Below are 9604 nucleotides of genomic sequence, written 5' to 3' on the forward strand. Positions count from 1 at the left end.
ACAATATGTTGGTGCATCACAATTTCTATAAGAAATATTGATTTTGCATTTCTCAAAACAATATACACAGATTCAAAACATGTCGGCCAAACAAAAGCAACAGGACTTTTTTATTTTTAGTTATAAAAGTACAAAATAAAATTATTCTTGTTCTCTTGGAAGCAACCAAACTCAATTGAAAAACAGCAATTTTACCTTCCAACAATCACCAGCTCTGGTTTGGTCTAAATACATCCTTTATTCTCAGAGTAATAATATGAAGGCTCTTTGCTGAATGAGTTCGTCGCTGCACATTAAAGTCGGAAAGTTCAGCGACTGGATTGACAATTTCAAATGTCAAATTTGTTCAGAGACAGATTTTGGAGGACTGCTGAGGTGAAATAACCGACTCAGGTGACAGTTACAGTTATTTTAGGAATACAGAAATACAGCTTTTAACCCAGCTACATTGAAGTCACATTACCAGTAAGGTGCAGCCATTTCTTCAAGAAAATGAACAAAGAGAGAGCAGGAGGACTCTTCTCTCTTCAGGCCCCTTTTCTTTCTCATCCGAGACGAGGGACGAAGGACTGAAGGTGTTTTGGGATTGGATGACTGTAAATAGTTGATTTGTTATACTGGATATGTAAAAACTGCCAAAGAAGAAAAATAATAAACGTCACTTTGTACAGCCAATTATATGTATTTTATCATTTTACTTTGAAGGCCTAATGACCCCACGTCCGTAGTTGCTATTGCGTAACTTTACTCAACAGGCTGGGGAGAAGAGAGACGCTCTTCCAGACAGGATGGTGGCAGTGATGGAGGCAACGCCATTTTTTAACAAAACAATTGTTGGATAACCTGCAGTTTTATGTGAATGTCTCATCGACGAGAAGCCCTGGTCTTCATTGCATTGCATTGAACAACACCTAGAAAGCAGAACTCCCTTAGAGGAAGACAGCGAGGTCAAACCTGCTGCCGTTCCTGTGTGAAGGCTGGCAGGAGGTCAAATATGCCTGTGTGGCTAGATATGCACGAGGCCCAGTTTCATCTCGGAGGAGAATTGTGAAATTAAGATAAGCAAATAAAGCAAATGGTTTTTGGGAGATTCTGCTAGGTTAAAGTTTAATTTAGTTACATATGCGTTTATTTCAATATGACATAGTGATGCTCAGGTTTGGGGATAAAAGGTGTTTATTAGAGATCTTTTATCCACTTTGCATAAGAATATAACATATTTAGGTTATGCTCTTACCATATAATTAATGCTTGGCAAAATGTATTATGAATCAAGAAGAAGTGGAATCTCATGTCTGTATTAAATTCAAATGTACAATCAGGATGTCTGGTGTTCATTAATACTTTGTAACATCATGTGATTTTCTTGATAAACATATCAAACTGGGAACGTGGGCAGAGACACAAACTGATGAATATACAGGATACACTTACATAACAGACACATATTTGGTGTAACTCATTAGAGAGAGATCACTGTGCCTGGATGACCTCTGGCTCCGGCCGGACACTGCGTGTCTGCAGGCTAGGAGAGGGATCCATGAGTATTAAATCCCCTCGCAAGAGTTTGTCATAAATGTATCATTATTTGTAGTTTGATAACAGATGATATCACAAGATAAATAGGGTAGTCCCTCTCTCGAGAACCGAGCCGTGTGTGACGGTCTGTTCTCGTTGTGTTTGGTGACTTTATTTTTCTATTTGCTTTGAGGTTTGGTAAAAGAGTCTAACTCCATCATTAAAACCAGGTGGTATTTCTCCGTGGAGGTTCTGCTCGGGGTCAGGTGGGTGACCCGAGCCCAGTGCGGTTGGCTGGTGCTTGACCCTTGACTGTGGTCACCTGTCAGGCCGTTCAAGCCTCTCTCTATCCTTTCAAATTAAAAACTTGAAATTAAAATAAAAAAATAAATAAACGGTTAACTTGTAGGACTAACACTTTTCACTACAGCGATAAAGCGCACCAGCAGGCTGTTTTACAATACAATCATTTATTTTTGGTCAGGTTCAACTGAATTATCAATTTTCAAAGTAACGTGAGTGTTATATTGCTGTCTACTGACAGTCAGTCCTCTCTCATGTGTGTCTACAGCTGCAGGGCTGCACCTCTCAGGCTGAAGAAGGCAGAGGGAGCATCAAGATGCCAAACAGGTAAGTTGATGTGTAAAATGTTTGCTGTGAGCACACTACAGATGTTATTTACATCTTAGTGTCTGAGTAACACTTCTCAGTGTAGTGACAAATAGTAACTCTTACCAGAGTTGAATTGACCCTGAAGTGTTAACACTGTGTTCAGTGTAACTTTAACACTGTAAATAGGGACCATATGTTCACTGGCTTAGTGTTAACATTGACTCTTTAAGTGTTGCATTAGCACTGTCAACTTGACTGTGAACGCACACAGGAACAAGATATCAGTGTTACTGTTAATGAACTCTACAAAACAAAAAAGGGAAATCTCCAATAGTTCATGTACAAAGCACTTTGAGCAGGGGTGACACAGTTCCTTTCTATGTGTTGTTTATCTCAGTGCTAGCTGACATTCAACCAGATGTATGCTATTTGTTGTTTGCTTTCAGTCTTCATCTTAAACAGTGAGAGCAATAAACATGAACAACACTTGTTTATTTATATTCTCATTTATTATAATTGTTTACCTGTCATACAGTGTAAGGCAAATAAAAAACAATATTTGAGAAATCAGAGTTTAACATTTACCAGCTACTTTAACCCATTTTTTTAACCTCAAGTCATAATTAAAAATGTTCATAGAAATGTGAAAAGGAAAGGGTGTGCTTTGCAGTAAGTGCCCATGAGATGACAAATGTAACAACAACTACACTCGTGTGTTGATTCTGGAGAGGTAACATTAAAGTGTGTGTATGCAGAGATGTTGCAAAAGTAAACTTTCTCTTTAATAAAACCTCTGATATTTTCAGTGACAAACTACCACCAATTGGTCTTTCTTCACTGGAGGCTGAAACAGTGGCATGTTGCAGATTAAGTATTTACACTTATATTTCTTAATTTTCATCATATTATGTTTGAAGTGTTATGTTGTCAAGCTTATCATGTCCACTGTGTCATAGTGAAATATCAATTAATATAAAAAACTTTCAGAAATTCGAAATCTATTTGTTAAACCGTCACCTTTACTAACTGAATCATGTTATTAACTGAAGGTCCACCATGTACATGCTCATTAAATGCTAACATTAGCCAACAATGCCAACTCTGTCATGCTCTAGCCTTCTAGCAAGCCTTCCATTGCAGGGTGGACATTATCGCATACTTTCATTTTTATTCAAATGCTTTTCCCATCAAATAAAATGTATTGTTGAGAAAGAGACTAAATATCTTTGTCCACGACAGCATGATTGATATGGGTATGTGAATGTGTTTGACCATATTCTTAATTTGTGATTAGTAGGATGGTATTTCTATAGGGCCTTCATTGTTTTTCATGTCCATAGTGAGCCACTGTTGAATAGAAGTGCTCCCGGATCATTGGCGGATGTTGTAGATTTCAGAAAGGTTTAAGGTGTGCCATGTCTTTGTTGATACAACAGGGTAAATGTGAGCTCTTTCAAAGCCGTTAAAGTCGGTGGATAAACAAATGGAGTAAGCGCCCATGTTGTCGATGAGAAGCCAGTCTCCCACATTCAACTCAGGGATCCAGCAGCTGTCGGTTACTTTGTCAATGCTGTCGCAGGTTGGACCCCAGAGAACAGACCGGAATCTCTGCTCACTGCTCTCAACAACCTGTGAACAACACAAACATTGAAATATGAAATCCACGTCACGCTGGTCATCTGTTCCTTTAAATCTCATGTCTGACACCTCGTTTTGCAGTCTTCTCAGGTCAGGTTGGGGAGTGACAGCCTTCAGAATGTTATTCGACCAAAGACTGGATTTAAGAAGTGGAACAATTTCACACCTCAAGATGTATGTCCAACGCCAGTGCTAATGCATGCAATGAGATAGTGTCCTCTTTAGGAGGACAATAACCATGTGGAGGTCACAGTCTGACTGCGTTATGTCACCGACCTACAATTAACATTCGTCTTTCTATCAACCAAAACCACGATCTTTCCCTCGCCATTACAAAGTGTGTTCCTTGCCTAACGCAATCCTTAACCACAGAATATATATCCAACCACAATCTTCAGCTTGTACTCTTCGGTAGTCGCCATGCTCAGATACTGTGGAACGCGAGGATTTTTAAATCATTGGCATTGGACATAAAAATCCTATACTACTGTTTAGAAAAATCGTCCAATATTGATGTTTTTATTTCATGATGGAGTTGATATTTACCCTGGCAAGGTATGGTTCAATATTGGTGTGGGCAGCATCATTGATGAGGCAACTCAGGGAACCATACAATCCATCATTAAGGTAGTACATCATTGTTCTGTCAGGGCTGCTGTCCTCACCATCTGAAAAAAAAACAACAAAAAAAACATGCAAAGTAATCAAAGGTATTAAAATGGCAACTCTGAAAATAATAGGAAAATTACAATACAAAATGGTGCTTTCTAATCGGTCCCTCCACCACATGCAACCAGGTATCTGTGGGTCTGCACAACATTAGTCTTCATAAAGTCATTGTGCTCACTCAAAGGCTCAGCATGGAGGTTTCCTGAAGATGCTTCTTGTTGTAGTGGTGCATTGCCATTTGGAGCCATCAGACTCACCTGGTAGTTGTCACCTACACATCACAGTTTGTTTCATTAAATCAAGATGTATTTAAATACAATCACACATTCTATAACTATGTTTTAATACAGAATACTCGACATTCAAAAGTGATATCTATACATTACCGCTATGTTCGTCCATATCATCTGCGATTACTCTTTTGGCAAAGACGTTGGCTGCAAGTGTGAAGGCTGAATCCACGTAGTAGCGTCCTGGTTCTGCAATGATCTGCACCCCACTGTCAGGCGGGAAGAATTCCTCCAGTGCTCCATTAATGACTTCTGAAAACTATAAGAAAACCACGTTGGGTTAATAGTACATTTCACAGGAATTACACCTCTATTAATATTCCAGACATTACGCTGACACTAAAGTACAAGGTGACCGACAGAAACCATTATCACTGGCATTACAGGGAACACAGGTAAGGTTTCTGCATGTGTTTCTATGAAGTAGGAGCCATGTAATTGAAGGCAAAACAGACACGTATTGAGAAAATAGTTCGCTGAATATTTTCTTTCCTTTACCTCTTCAAATTCGACTAGACAGTCCTCTATCCCAGAGAACCCTCCACCAATATCCAAGAGACTCATCTGGAGGCCCAACAATTTCTGAAAAACACATCAGTACCACTGTCTTATAAGGCACCTTTTTAAAAGATGTTATGAGTTTGCAACCACGTTCTATTGCTATGAGGATGCCTTACCCCCATGTCAAAGACACGACGGGCGTCTGCGATGGCCAGCTTGAACGCAGAACTTTGAGTGCACCCGCTGCCTACATGAAAGCTGACCCCAATGACCTCCAAGCCCAGCTCTCCAGCACGGCAAAGCAGCTGAGCAGCTGACTCCAGTCTGGCGCCAAACTTTAAACTCAGTCTTATCCTGGATACAGAGTCATCCACTGCAATGCGGAGAACCAATCTGAAAAAGTGATTCAAAAGTATTCGTCGGTAAACTAACAACAATCTACACTAAACATAGAAGCAACAAATATCAGTAGTGTTCACTCACCTGGCTTTGGCGTGGCAACGAGATATTTTTAAGAGTTCATCCTCGCTATCAAAAGTCATCGTGTCGACTCCATGAGTACAGGCATATTTGATGTGCGACAGTGGTTTGGTTGTGTGTGCGTAAATGATTTTATCAGGTGTCACTCCGAGGGACAGCACCAGCTGGATCTCCACCTGTGTTCAACCAAAGCGCATTTCAAATGAGGAAACTGCTTCTCCACAATGAAGAAAAGGCTGAGCTGGATTCTCTTTGAAATACTTCACCGTACCTTGCTAGCACAGTCGAAACCTGTGTCTAGAGCACTCATCATCCTCAAAACTGCTGCTTCGTTGTTGCACTTCACTGCATAGAAAGGCTTGACTCGAGGTAAGTTAGTACGCCACCTGAGGTACTTTTCAAAAATACCATCCAGACTCACCACATAGAATGGCTCGTCATTGTCCTGAACGAAGAGAGCAGAGTTAGCTAATTTTCTTTTGACAATGGCACACAAGAAACATCAACTATCACACAATACATGGACACAATGACAGATAGATTCATAGTGAAGAAAACTAAAGTGACATGATGTCTCTGATACTCACTGCTGAACCAAGCTCTTTTATTTTACTGTCTATGAAGTCTCTGATGGTCCTTCCATTGTCTAAAATGTCAATGTCACAGTTATTGGGGGACAAAACCTGCTCAACCGATCCCTTCGTAGTTACTGGTGCTGGGATGACTAGCAGGAAAAGACAAAAGAATGAAATTAATCCATAAATATTGTTAATATAAGACTGGATGACAATAGAACAACTTTTTCTTTGTTATAGCTGTTTGTCTACATTATGCCATGCTGATGCAGGAGTCCAAAGCTATGACTGTAGGCACATATTCATATTCACATCACAGATCACGGTAAACATCTTACCATGGCCCATATGTGCCTCCATATGTTGCAACCCTGAAGACATCAAATTAGAGTTAGTGTTATCACAGACAATTATATGAGACAAACCCATTCATAAACAGATGGCAGGGGCTACCATGCAAGGTGCAACCAGCCCATCAGCCAGCCCTGCAACCAGCCCATCAACCAGCCCTGCAACCAGCCCATCAACCAGCCCATCAGCCAGCCCATCACTGTAACACCCTGTTGGTTAATTGTGTATGTGTGTCTCCTAATTGTCTCATTCCTTTCACCTGCCCTCAGCCACGCCCATGTTTGTCCCCTGATTGTTGATGTCCTTCACCTGTATTTCCCCTCTCCCTGATGCACCTGAGCCCATTGGAGACACTGACCAACCTCCGGCATTCTGTCAGAATGAGGGTCCGACTGGACGACCAATAAGAGATGCAATTGTTAGACACTATTTTTGATAAGTCCATGACTGATGATTGTGTCAGTGTGATTAATGTTTAATGAACAAAGGCAGTTTTGGGGGATTAATTTATGGGGCCGAAATATTTATAATTTATAATTTGCTGTACTGAAAGGTTGCTAGCCCACATAGCCTACCTACTTTATGTACTTCCTGTTGAACAATTCAAGTGAAATTGATGAATAAATATAAATACTGTAAAATGCATGATATAAATGTTGTATTTTTTAACTAACCAATTTTAGTGACCTAGTTTTATTACTAATATCCACCATGAATCCACCCTCCTGCTGGGATCAGTTTAATCCTGATTTTGGGGATCAAAATGATTCCAATCCTACCAAAAAGTTTTGGAAAACCCAAACTCAAGGTTTGATCCGGATCAACAACAAGATTGGATTACGTGATCCAATCCAATTTCTGAATCCTTTTTTTCTTTTGAAAAACCCATTTTCAAGATTTGATCCAATCCGATAGCCGTAATCCGATCCCATTACTTTTGAAAAACCGGCCCCTGAAGATGACTGGCACTCTCATTGGCATTTCACATACAACTGACTCGTGTTGGTTAATTCTTCACTATTAAGTGGAAAGTTGAGCTCATGTTGAGTAAAAACTGTCCGTCTATGCGGCTTTGAAAGGCAGATGGTGGTTGCACAATGATAATAATAATAATAATAATGCATTTCATTTTTAACACACTCTTCCTTCAAAGAATCCCAGAGTGCCACACATATAGTAAAAACAAATAAAACCGATTTAAAACATAGAAAAAGCAACCCATAAAAAAAAAAATAAGAATGTAATAGCTGCCAAAAAATTAACTTAAGGTAAAAAATGCCTTCCTGAATAAAAAGGTTTTTAGGCCAGTCTTAAAAGAGTTCAGTGTCTGAGTTGCCCTGAGGTGGTCAGGGAGACCGTTCCACAAGCGTGGCGCCGCCGAGCAAAAGGCCCGGTCGCCCCATGGTGCGGAGCTTGGCATTGGGGACCCGAAGGAGCGAGCGGCCTGTGGATCTGAGGGTGCGGGTGAAGGTTAGGGGAGTGATAAGTTCTTGTAGGTAGGGGGGTGCATGTCCGTTGATGCATTTATATGTGAGTACTAGGACCTTGTAGTTAATCCGGAATGAAACAGGAGGCCAGTGAAGTGATTGGAGAATGGGTGATATGTGGTCATTTTTCCGGACTCCCCTCAGGACCCTGGCAGCGCTGTTTTGGATATATTGTAGTTTGGTGATGTTCTTGTCAGTGATCCCAGTGTAGAGTGAGTTGCAGTAGTCCAGTCTTGAGGAGATAAAGGCGTGGACGAGCTTCTCTATGTCTGACAGGGTTAAAGTGGGGCGGAGTTTGGAGATGTTTTTTAGATGATGAAAGGAGGTTTTGCACAGGAATTTTATATGGTCAGTAAAGGTCAGGTGGGAGTCAAACCGAACTCCCAGATTGGTGACTGTGGAGGAGAGGGGTATGACCTGACTGTCAAAGGTGAGATGAGTTATGGATGATGTCTGAACCTGGTGTGGAGTGCCAACAAGGAGGGCTTCAGTTTTGCTGCTGTTTAGCTGGAGAAAGTTGTTGCTCATCCACGCCTTTATCTCCCCAAGACAGGCGGTGACACATGACATGGCTTGAGGGGTTTGGGGCAGCTTTGATGTAAAGCTGTGTGTCGTCAGCATAACAATGGAAGGACATCCTATGTCTGCTGACGACACGGCCGAGGGGGAGCATGTAGATGATGAAGAGGATTGGTCCGAGCACCGACCCTTGTGGAACACCAGAGGAGACTGGGAGCCGTCTGGACTTGCATCTTCCCAGTGAAACATATTCAGTTCTGCCAGAAAGGTAGGACTGGAACCACTGGAGTGCAGAGTCTGATAGTCCAATGGTGGTGTGGAGGCGCTCGAGGAGGATGGTGTGATCCACGGTATCAAATGCAGCTGTCAGGTCCAGGAGGATGAGGAGTGAGGGTGATCCTGCATCGGTTGACATCAGCAGGTCATTTGTCACCTTTAGCAAAGCTGTTTCAGCGCTGTGGGCTGAACGAAATCCTGACTGGAATTTTTCAAATAAGTTGTTGTTTTTGAGCTGGTCTTGAAGTTAAGAAGCAACTACCTTATCTAACACCTTGGACAGGAAGGCAAGGTTGGAGATAGGCCTGTAGTTGGCTAGAACCTCCGGGTCCAGGGTGGGCTTTTTCAGAAGGGGACGGATGACAGCAACCTTGAGAGCAGGTGGGACACAGCCAGAGCGAAGGGAAAGGTTAACAACGTTGGTGATGAAAGGACTGAGAGTGGGGATATGTGACTTCAGCAGAGCAGTGGGAATGGGGTCCAGGGTACAGGTACAGGATTTCATATTTCTGAGGATTTTCTCAACATGGCTCTCCTGAACCTCAGCGAGATCTAGAGGAGACAGCACACTCGCAGATAAGGTGTTGGTCTCAGAGGGAAGCAGAGATGGAGAGCTGGACATCGTAGAGCGGATGTTGTTGACCTTTGTTCTGAAGAAGTCAATGAAGCTGTTGCGTTGCTCCTCTGT

The sequence above is a fragment of the Taurulus bubalis genome, assembly GCF_910589615.1.
Source record: "Taurulus bubalis genome assembly, chromosome: 17".
In the NCBI taxonomy this organism is placed as follows: Eukaryota; Metazoa; Chordata; class Actinopteri; order Perciformes; family Cottidae; genus Taurulus; species Taurulus bubalis.